Here is a 10,405-nt window from a genome sequence, read left to right on the forward strand (position 1 = left end):
TACACCCAGCGTGAACTTGTCTCGCCCCTAAGCGTCCCGCAGGAGGTAGTTTTAACATCTTTAGTATGTTTATTGTCACTGTCACATATAGCATAGGAGGCAAGGACATCCACAAAGGAGAGGCCAAAAGAAGAGAGCACTTGACATTCCCCCCTCTGAAGTAAAACAAAAAAAAAAACGTTAATTACAGCATTTAAATAATTATTTACTGGATTTGTTTGTCCCTCATCTTCTCCCACCCTTCCTCCCCCTCCTGTATTTATTCATTTATTTTCTTCTCTTATTCTTAGGGAGGTTTTCACCATATGGTTGCAGATCAAGTCATGTCAAACATTTTGCCCTTGCAAGTTTTTGCAATTTGCAGTTTTCAAATGTGAGACCTGTTGAAGGCACAAGTGATAATGGACGCGCTCTACCCCCTACCGCCTCTGTCCCACCATATCTTTCTTCAATTAATGCTACAGCGGGAGCTTCATGTAATAACACTTGCGCTTGTGGCCTGTCCACGTGAAGGAGGGGGTGTATAGGCGGTGTGGAAAGAGAGAGAAAGTAGGTAGGTTTAAAAAAAAAAAGTAATTAAAATGCCACTGTTGTGCACTCATGTGACCGTTGCATGTTTGCTGGATGCTTATATTGTGTTTTGAGGCGGGCGAGAGCATGCAAAGCTTTGTCTGTCATTATTGCTGTGAGCAATCAGGGTGATGCCAGCGGGACGGTGGACGCGTTGACAGCTGTAATTATGTATCTCCATGGTGATCACTTTTGGCCTGCCATGGAGGCCAGGCTGGCTCCTCCTCCTCTGGCATTTAATCAGATTGGGCTGTCACTTGTCAGGTGGACGGCTGCTGGTTGGGACGTAGTGTGCATTTTGTGGGAGTGTGTTTGTGTTCGGAAGCGTATGTGTGGGACGTAAGGAGGGGGTCTCTCATCTGTCTCAGCCCTTGTGCCTAAAGCCGGTGAAGAATGTTTAATTACATGCAGCGGAGGCCTTCTCTCTCGCTCTTTCACTCACTCTCTGAGTCTGCACCCCCCGGCCTGGCCAGTTCTCTTTCATCCTGCGCCTCCTCAAAGGCCGGTTCAGTTGTAAGCTGTCTTTTATGCGGCTCGCACAGGGAGTCACTGTGTCCTCCTCCTACTCTCATCTCTGAAAGAGAAGAGCCAAGTAGAGGAAAGTCATCTCCTTTCACCTAAACAAAAAAAGGCATGGCCCTCTTCTTCCGACCCTAAGTATTAGTTTAAGCAACACATGTGAATGAGCAGTAAGTAGTTCTGCATTGGTTTAACTACCCCAAAATTATGTCATTTACTCACCCTCATGTTGTTCTAAACCTGAATTACTTTTTCTTCAGTGGGTTGTAAAAGGTGAAATTCTGAGGACTGACACTTTAAAGTGATAGTTCACCCAAAAATGAAAATTCTGTCATTAATTACTCACCCTCATGTCGTTTCAAACCCCTAAGACCATTATTCATCTTCGGAACACGAATTAAGATATTTTTGATGAAATCCGAGAGCTTTCTGACCCTGCATAGACAGCAATGCAACTGAAATGTTCCCAGGCCCAGAAAGGTAGTAAGGACATCGTTAGAATAGTCCATGTGACAGCACTAGGGCTGTCAAAATGACTGAAAAACTACATTCGAATTTTCCACTTAAATATTATCAAAATTTGAATTATATTCGAATTTAAAAGGCATAATTTCAGTTAGGGGGAAAAAAAGCTTTTGGTTTCTCTCCTGAGGCCACAAGAGGGCGCATCGAGCAAAATATTATGCACATTTCTTCAAAGCGTAATAAAATAACACGACTATCTTTGAAAAAAAGTGCATAATGTTTAAAATAATGTTTATAAACCATATATAATTAATAAAGTTGCTTAAACCATTAGAAAAAAAAAACAGCACCATGCATGTATGTATAGTTTAATACAAAGGACCGAAAACCAATCACAAAGAGTAGGCTACTTTCTTCATTTAAAAACATGAGATACAGTGGGATGGGGAAAACTGCCATAAAGTCTTGAGACATGTTTTTTAAAAGTTGAACTTACATTAATTTTACATGGCTTTCTAAACATGCCGCTCTCTTGTGCGAGACGCGAGTGCAATGCTGATAGATGCCCCGCTAGAAAATGTAATAAATATGCGTTCTGTGTGAACGGCTTGGTTTCAGTTTCGCCGTAAACAACATCTTCGCCACACTGATGCTCTCGTTTTCTGCAATATATCGAATGAACAACGTAGCAGCTCCGCATCTAGTGGGTTCAACTGGATAGGCTAACAAAGGCATTAAAATGCAATGACACTTAAATTGTCGTCGCATTTCGTGCACCACTGATAAGGCTGCCTGATGGCTGACGCAGACCTAAAAATGTGGATTTTTTTTTTTTAATTCAACGAATATTCGAAATTCGAATTTTTTTTTGACAGCCCTAGACAGCACTGGTTCAGCCTTAATTTTATGAAGCTACAAGAACACTTTTTGTGCGCAAGGAAAACAATTAAACCATTCTTCTCTTTCTTGTAGCATCTGCCGCCATTCAGAAGAGTACCACGACCCTTTAAAATCGGCATGAAATGAAAATTCATTCTATTTTCTGAATGCATGTTTTTGACCTTATTGTAAATGATTCATCCTTGCATATGCTAATTTTTTTTTGAACCTTTTTTAACCATATCATTTTTAATTAAAATATCAATCTTCCAATGAAATGGACTTCTCTCTGGTGATGCCTGACTTCACTAATTATGGAAGAAAATATCTGTAGCTGTTTCTGTTTTATCGCGCCTTTAAATTTCAGTGCGTTTATGACAAAAGTTTACAGTGTCAGGTAGATAATGATCAATGTCTTTGTACTCTGCCTGCCAATATAACACTAATTCAAAAGAATGCTTTGAGCTGATTTGTATACGGACATCATGACACATCCAACACATCACAAGGCGTGGGCTGAAGATGTGAGGAGAGACCCTCATAACCTCCTCAGTGCCCCAACAGGAAGTAGACTTGTTTTTATTGCGCACCCGTGTCCTTTAATGTGTAAGATGAAAGCGTGTGTATCAGTGGTGTTTTTCTTTGCTTTTTATGACTTGCTAATTCATATTTAGGGAAAAAGGAAAACGTAAACACATTGTTGTAAGAGTGCTTTTGGTTTTGATTAATTTATAGCCCTCTTATTTATGCACTTCCTGAAATCCCAGAAAAGAGAGTCACCAACTGTGCCTTTGTATGGTGTTTTTCATTATCAATCATGAGCCTTGTTTTACTCTATTGTACACATGCTATTATTTTTACACCATATGATATTTCTGCATGATCACAAAATGCTGCACAAAGCTTTATCTTTGGTAACAGCTTCTAACAAAAGCCATATGTAGTGCTGGCTTTTACGTTTTCAGCCTGTCATCTATATCTCACAAACGTGTCTTTAGCATTTGGATTGCTGGTGCTGCTGTGTGACTATTTATCTTGACTCCTTTGCCTCTGTCTTCCTCTTTGTTGCAGCATACAGGAGGCAGCAAGTCTGAGGTGCAAGTCCATGGACTGCTAATGAGACTAGATATGCGGTTTGTGGTGTGCCAAACCTGGCTTCTTTAATACTGTATCAAAGGCCCAATCAAAGGGATCATTTCCTCCAGCAGCCTGCCTCTGAGCATCACTGTGAGCCGTTTCACTTTCTACAGTCTTTTTCTGGCCTTGTGAAAAATACAAGAAATTATGTGCTTTTTTATGTGTCTTTAAAAGTAACGTGGAGCCCAGTTATATTGTTCTCATGGGTGCAATGGATGTATACACCAACTAATGACTGAAATACCAAGCGATATCGATTATTTTAGGGTTTATTTTTAACTTATTTTTGCAGTATGATGTGATTGCAGTGTTGTTTTGGGTGAGTCTCAAAGGGATGTATATTTGATGGATAGCTGAGAGACAACAATTCCGCCTTAGGGGTGAGACCAGTCTTTGCAGATCAAAAGTGTATCCTTTACTTTTTTGCCATTTAATCTGACCTTTCCTGCCAGGAGCACAATTCTGACTGTAATGGTTGTGCTCGTGCCCATTTTCTTAGAAGAGACATGGACATTCCCTCCATGTGCTTCACGGAAAACATGAAAGACATTTAGTTGGACAAGAGAATTTGGTTTTGTCTTGCAGTGAGAGAGAGGCAGTAAAGAAAAACTTTGATGCTTCTGTGTTTAGGTTGAAGGGATGGATCACCCAAAAATGCTGTCATCATTTACTCACCCTCACTCAGGGATGATATTTTGAGAGATGTCTCTGAAGTACTAAGTACTTCTGAACATATATATATATATATATATATATATATATATATATATATCCAGGAAAATCCAGCAAATTTGGCTCAATAGGTTTCAATAGGAAATGTATTTATTTATTAGTATTATTATTTTAATAATATTTAAAAGGCAGCTAACCATTATGTTTTTGAACATCTGTAGTGTGTATCGGCAGTTTTATAGCCAAGAAACAGCTGACACCTTGAGCTTATGTTTTTTCGCTTGACAGTATTTTTTATTTTATTTTTTTTTTGGAAGTGAGCTGTAATTTGTGAACTTTCTTAGTAATTATGGTTTCATCATTTTCCTTTTCCTGCCTTAATCATATGATGAAGTTGTAGATTGTTTGTTTACTAACTACTTCTTACTAAGAAGAGTTGTGCATATGAAGTATATCTAGTGTTGGTTCCTTGTTGTACAGAAGTAGGCCTGGTTGTACATTGGTTAGTCTGAAGGGTTGTTGTTGGATCCCAGAGATAATGTGGCTGAGCTGTTCATTTTGAATTCATGGAAAACTTGTAGTATTTGAACATATAACGTTCACAATTTTAAACACAATCTTGTGTGAGGAGTGTAAAAAACCCTCCAGGGATTTTCTTAACCATGGTAAGCCTGAGATTTGACTGCTGAAGTAACATAGTTCTTTTTTTAACAAGGCATGCAATCACATTCAGACATGGTTAGGCCTCCAAATATATGGTGCTATGATTGAAATCAGCTCTAATAAAATTATATTTTTGTGTCACGTTAAAATAAAACTGAAGCATAACTGAAAGAAAATGAGCTGTGGAGGAATTCTTAGTACTGATAGATTCAAGTCAAAGATGAGATACCTGGCACCATATATGGAGTCTCGGATGCTTAGTGTCTTTGGCACAAAACAATTATATCACTGTCAGTTTGTGGTCCAAATTCCTGGTGTGAAGGTCTGGTGGAAATAAGGATGAAATGACTAGAACAGGTTGTAACTAACAAATTGAAAATTATTTATCCAATGAACAACAAATTTAAATGACTTGCATTCATTAGCCTGAATGAAAATGATCTCTCTTACTGTTGGGTTTTTAAAAAGCAAGAAAACAGGAGAGTTTAGCACCACTTAGCAGAATATAAAAGTTCATAGAGTAAAAAGCTACAGAGAAAATAATCCACGTCTTAGCCAAATTATATGGTTTTCACAAGCGCTTTTATCATTCTTGTCAATTGCTATCAGTTGCCCTCACAGCTATGTGATAATGGTGACATTTTCCATATCCATTCATTTTAAGTATTATTATTATGTTGTGTCATTTCTCTCACATACTTTTAAATAATTTACTGGTTGCATTCAGCGTTCAACCCTAATCATTGGGATCCATTTCCGGTCATCTGAAATGACTCATTTCTCTCTAATGGCAGTCAGTAAACAGAGCAGATGAGCGGAGACGTTGTCCTTTAACTGCTAAGATAATGAAGTACTGTGGGATCTGACTTCCGGGCCGGCCAGGGCAGATTGGAGTAAGTTCGGCCCAGCGCAGGGAACTGCAGTGTGGGGCAGGGCACCATGGCAGGTGCCTGTGTCAGCAGTACTGCCGGCCAAGGGGAGAGGTCAATCTCACACCTCCAGCAGGTGGGACACAGGCTTGCATTAATGATGCTTACAGTGAGATAGCTGCAGTGTCAGGGGGAGAGGAAAGCATTGAGCCAGGTGTCTCCTCCAGCTCTGAGATTTACACAGGAACACAACAAAGGTAACAGGCTTCTAAATTTGGAATTCATGCTTGATGAAGTTGTTGGGTCAGTGAAGAACTGCATACGTGGTTATCGCTTTTTTTGGAAAAAGATTTGGTTATTATCATAAAATAGCCTATTGCTTTATATAAACCCCAAATACTTGCATTTATACAATTAAAAAATATTACGGAAATTGCTTTTTTTTTTTTGATTGAGGCATGTGTGGATTTGGTGTGTTTGTGCCTACTGGCGTTTATGACCTCCGCTTTAACAATAAAATGCACTTTAGTACTTTTGTTAACTACAATAAGTAAATCCACTTCACCAGCTAATTACTCTTTAGTGCAAAAATTGTTCACAGTCAAAATTCAAAAGATGGCTTGTTTCTCTGATGCATAAGGTCTATAGAATCTGCAATGAAGTTGGCTTGAAATGGAAATTCCAAATGAAATTCCAGTGGAAATTCTAAATCCATCTTATTGGTCTTATTGTGAACAATTCATCTATGCATGCATATGTTGACTTTTCATATTTTTTGTAACTTGTAACTTACCTTCCAGTGAAATGACAAGGACTTCTCTCTGGTGAAATATACTGCAATTCTCCAATCATTAAATCCACTTAATCACCGTCCCATTCTTACAAATCACCATAAACTCACTTTCAAATCTGCCTTCTCCTAATCAAAAACCGATGGATAGAATCAAGTCCCTATCCTATAATTTTTTTTTTTTTTCGATTGTCCCTTTTTTCTCTCTAAGGACTCTAGTCAACCTGCACAATCATTTTTCATGATTCCTCTGGAAAGCGAACTAGGACCATCAGCACTTGTACACTCTCAGAAAAAAAGTACAACAGCTGTCACTGGGGCAGTACCTTTTTAAAAGGAACACATATGTAATTAATTAATTAATTTAATAATAATAATTAATAATAATTAATTAATTAATTTAATAATTAATAATAATTTAATAGAGTTCCTGTGGCTCAGTGGTAGCATTGCGTTAGCAGCGCAAAAGGTTGTGGGTTCAATTCCCAGGGAACACACATACTGGTAAAAGATGTATAACCTGAATGCACTGTAAGTCGCTTTGGATAAAAGCGTCTGCTAAATGCATAAATTATTATTATTATAAATCAGTACTCTGATGTACGTCACAATATGAAAGAAAGATCTGATACTACTTTAGTTTCATTGTGTCTTTAATGTCCATGCATCTTGCTGTAAGTGTGTGATGTAAATGTGGCCATTGCATTTACATATTGGGTCAAGAAAGCTTCTTATTGACACTGATCTATCTTGATATGAAGAGACTTAACTGGACATAAAATTGTTCTGTTTGAGTGTTTCCTCCAGATCAATTCAGTTACACAATATGGTAATAGTTGTAATGCTTAATCTTTTTATTTTTGCAAGCTTCTGAGTTTAAAAGCTTTTTGCAACCAGTGCTGTCTCACTGTGTAATACTATATATTTCTAATCTACAGTTAAGATTATCTCTATGGTTAAGATCATGTCATGTTCTACCAGCAGCCCCTCTGGCCGTTCTACATCATTCTGCACTCTTATACCATACATCTGAATCACGAGCTCCTCACCTCATCTTTCTCCATACCTCTTTGTCCTTCTCTTCTTGTCCATGCGATAATGGATGAATGAAAGGAGGAAGGATCTATTCTGGACATTTCACGCCCCCGTCAGCTCTTTACCACAGATGATCAGCTGCTGTGTGTGTGTGCTATAGCAGAGTGTAATATAAACCGAGATAATCTGAGCGTATCCTGATGCCACAGTGAGTGCACATTTGTATCAGTAATTTACAGTGAGTGAATATAGGAATGTAGCTTAAAGGTGTAGTTCACTCAAAAATGAAAATTCTGTTATTTACTCACCCTCATGTTGTTCAGACCTGTATGATTTTTTTTGTCTTTTGTGGAACATCAAAAATATCTTTGTACCACAGAAGAAAGTCATGAGTGAATGATGAAGGAATTTGATTTTTTTTTTTGCTGAACTATTTTTAAAGAGTTTGCATTATCTTCTAAGAGTGAAAGTGGAGATGTTAGGTGAATAGATCCATAATAGTCAGCAAATGGGCCTGGTTTTCTCAAGAGAGCAGGCTGAGATCAGTTTCAATTTTAAATATGAAATATTATCATCAGCCATCAGAGTAACAGAGTAATGTACTTCACTGTATTTAGTTAAAGTCAACATTTTTTGCCCTTTCTCTCCTGCAGTGGCCTGACTCATATTTCTCTTCTTCGATGCCTCCGATGGCGGCATCTGGTCTGAAATGTCCTCAAGAAAGAACTCCACCTCCCGGCCTTCCATTTTATCTGAGATCAGGAGTATTTGCTGGCCCCATTTGATCTTTTCAGTACGTTCGAATGTCTGGCCAGTGTTTTTCGAGCAGCAGGTAGTCACAGGGAAGCCGTTATAGGATCATCACTCTTTTGTGTCACTGTAATTCACACACAGATGGAGACCTTTGAACTTTGACAGAGGTCATTTTGAAATTATTACTTTATAAATTTCTGTTTTGGTTGGGTGTTTTGAAGAAAGGAAAGATCTTTGGACAGAATTTAGAGAAAAATACAACCCTGTAAAAGGGTTTTCTCCGTGAAGGATGTGTTTTCCTATGTGAGACCTTTTTTTTATTAGTTTTAAACAGCCCTTTTACATGTTAAAGTGTTTTGATACTGGACATTTTGAAGTTAAGAGGGGGCTTTCATGTTATGTGGCTTTTATACAAAATGTCACTCGTTGCTTGCAAAGCATTGTGTTTTTTTGGGGCGGGGAAACATTTTGGCAAGAGTCCAGCTAGTTCTAGACAGGTTTGATCTGCCTTTTATGTTTTTTTTGCATGCTATATTAGAGTATTAGCGGGGTGCCTCTGACAGTCTGTGGAAAGGCTACACTAACAAAAGCATCTTAACATATGAGAGATGAGATGAACAAGCAAGTCACAATCTTTCAGCACAACAAAGAACTGTCTATGCATGTACTTGATGCCTTCTTCTCATAGATATATTAAATAGATTTTATGATTTTAGTTGTCATTATTTTTAACAATGTAAAATAAAATAAATATAATTATGTATAAATATAATTATTGATTCAATGATTTTAGTTTTATTTTAGTCTGAGAAAGTACCTTTTTTTTTGGTCTATCTGTTAGCTTGTTAGTGTTCTTTCACATCAAAGACGAGCAAAAGTTTTAACCTCTCTGTGCTGATTGCATCATGTGACAGACAGAATACCTTGTAATTGACTAGTGGAAGTTTAAAAAGTTTTTTTTTGTCAATAGTAAATCAGTTTGAGCAGTAGGCACAAAGCAGTAGACTTCATAGCAATCTTTTGAACTTAATTGTGTTAATGACACACATTCATTCGAACTGCCATCATCATTGTAGTGTTTTAAGCAGTAAAACTCAATTTGTGCATGATTCGTGACACATTCTATGCCAGCAGTTTGTATAGGTTGTACCCACCATGTACCTGACCTCTTTTTTGTATTTTTTTTTCTACAGGGTGGTCCCTTCTTCACTTTGTAATGACCGAGTATCTAGTTCAGGGTGGGCATTAGGCTAACTTCATACCTCATTTGATGTGAGGTCTGTTGATGTGATCAATTGCTTGAGTGAAGTCGCCAGAGTCTTTCATCAGGCATCTGCTCACAGAAGGAGGTAAGGACAGATCTGGAGGCTCAAACATATCTGCTTTCATGATGTTTGTCTCTCAACTGACTTCAGAACAGTGTTTAGCATCACACAAAGTAGATGGAAGGCTCTCTAGATCATTTACAGCACGACAGTATCTCCAAAACCTGTCCATGCGTGTCAACCGTAACTCTCTGTGTTACCTTTTGGCTTGCGGCTGCAGGTATCAAGGACTTGTGTGGTTTTGTTAACTCAATGTGGTGAAGTTGGCTTTAGTAGACATCATTTAGCAGACACCATGGCTGTCACCAGCACCACTGAGTTGTGAAAGTATTGGCAGTAATTAGAACTGATGTAAGTGTAATACTTGTAGCATGTGTTACCCAATTAGATATCTGACATACGCCTGTATTTCTGATCCAGAATCTATTTCTTTTTGTTTGTGGGTGGCTCCACCTGGCCATAGATGAGATTGTAGAAGGGTTTGACAGCTTGGGGGACATTTGATCTTGTCTGTTGTAGTTGTTTAGTCATGTTACCCCAATGCTCAGCTGAGATTCTGGTGCACTTAAGCCTGGCTTTGCCTTTAAATATTTATTCAGTGGATGACAGCACCCCTTTTCCAGTAGAATCCATGTGTGACGTGCATCACTTGGCCACATTTTATCGTACCTGCTGGCGTTGTGCATTTACTTACTCAACTATTGTACTTTTAAGTGCATTATATTATA

At 38.2% G+C, this 10,405-nt stretch overlaps 1 long non-coding RNA gene across 1 annotated transcript in view; it reads left to right on the forward strand.

The window, feature by feature from the left end:
- Window positions 1–9,566: 9,566 nt before the first annotated feature.
- The window catches only part of LOC107681308 (uncharacterized), an 8,616-nt gene continuing 7,777 nt past the window's right edge, over window positions 9,567–10,405 (forward strand). The window contains exon 1 of the long non-coding RNA XR_001633239.1: window positions 9,567–9,701. This is a non-coding gene — a long non-coding RNA (uncharacterized LOC107681308). The remainder of the gene's footprint in view (window positions 9,702–10,405) is intronic.

This window comes from Sinocyclocheilus anshuiensis, unplaced genomic scaffold (assembly GCF_001515605.1).
Source record: "Sinocyclocheilus anshuiensis isolate Anshui unplaced genomic scaffold, SAMN03320099.WGS_v1.1 scaffold1620, whole genome shotgun sequence".
Classification (NCBI taxonomy): domain Eukaryota; kingdom Metazoa; phylum Chordata; class Actinopteri; order Cypriniformes; family Cyprinidae; genus Sinocyclocheilus; species Sinocyclocheilus anshuiensis.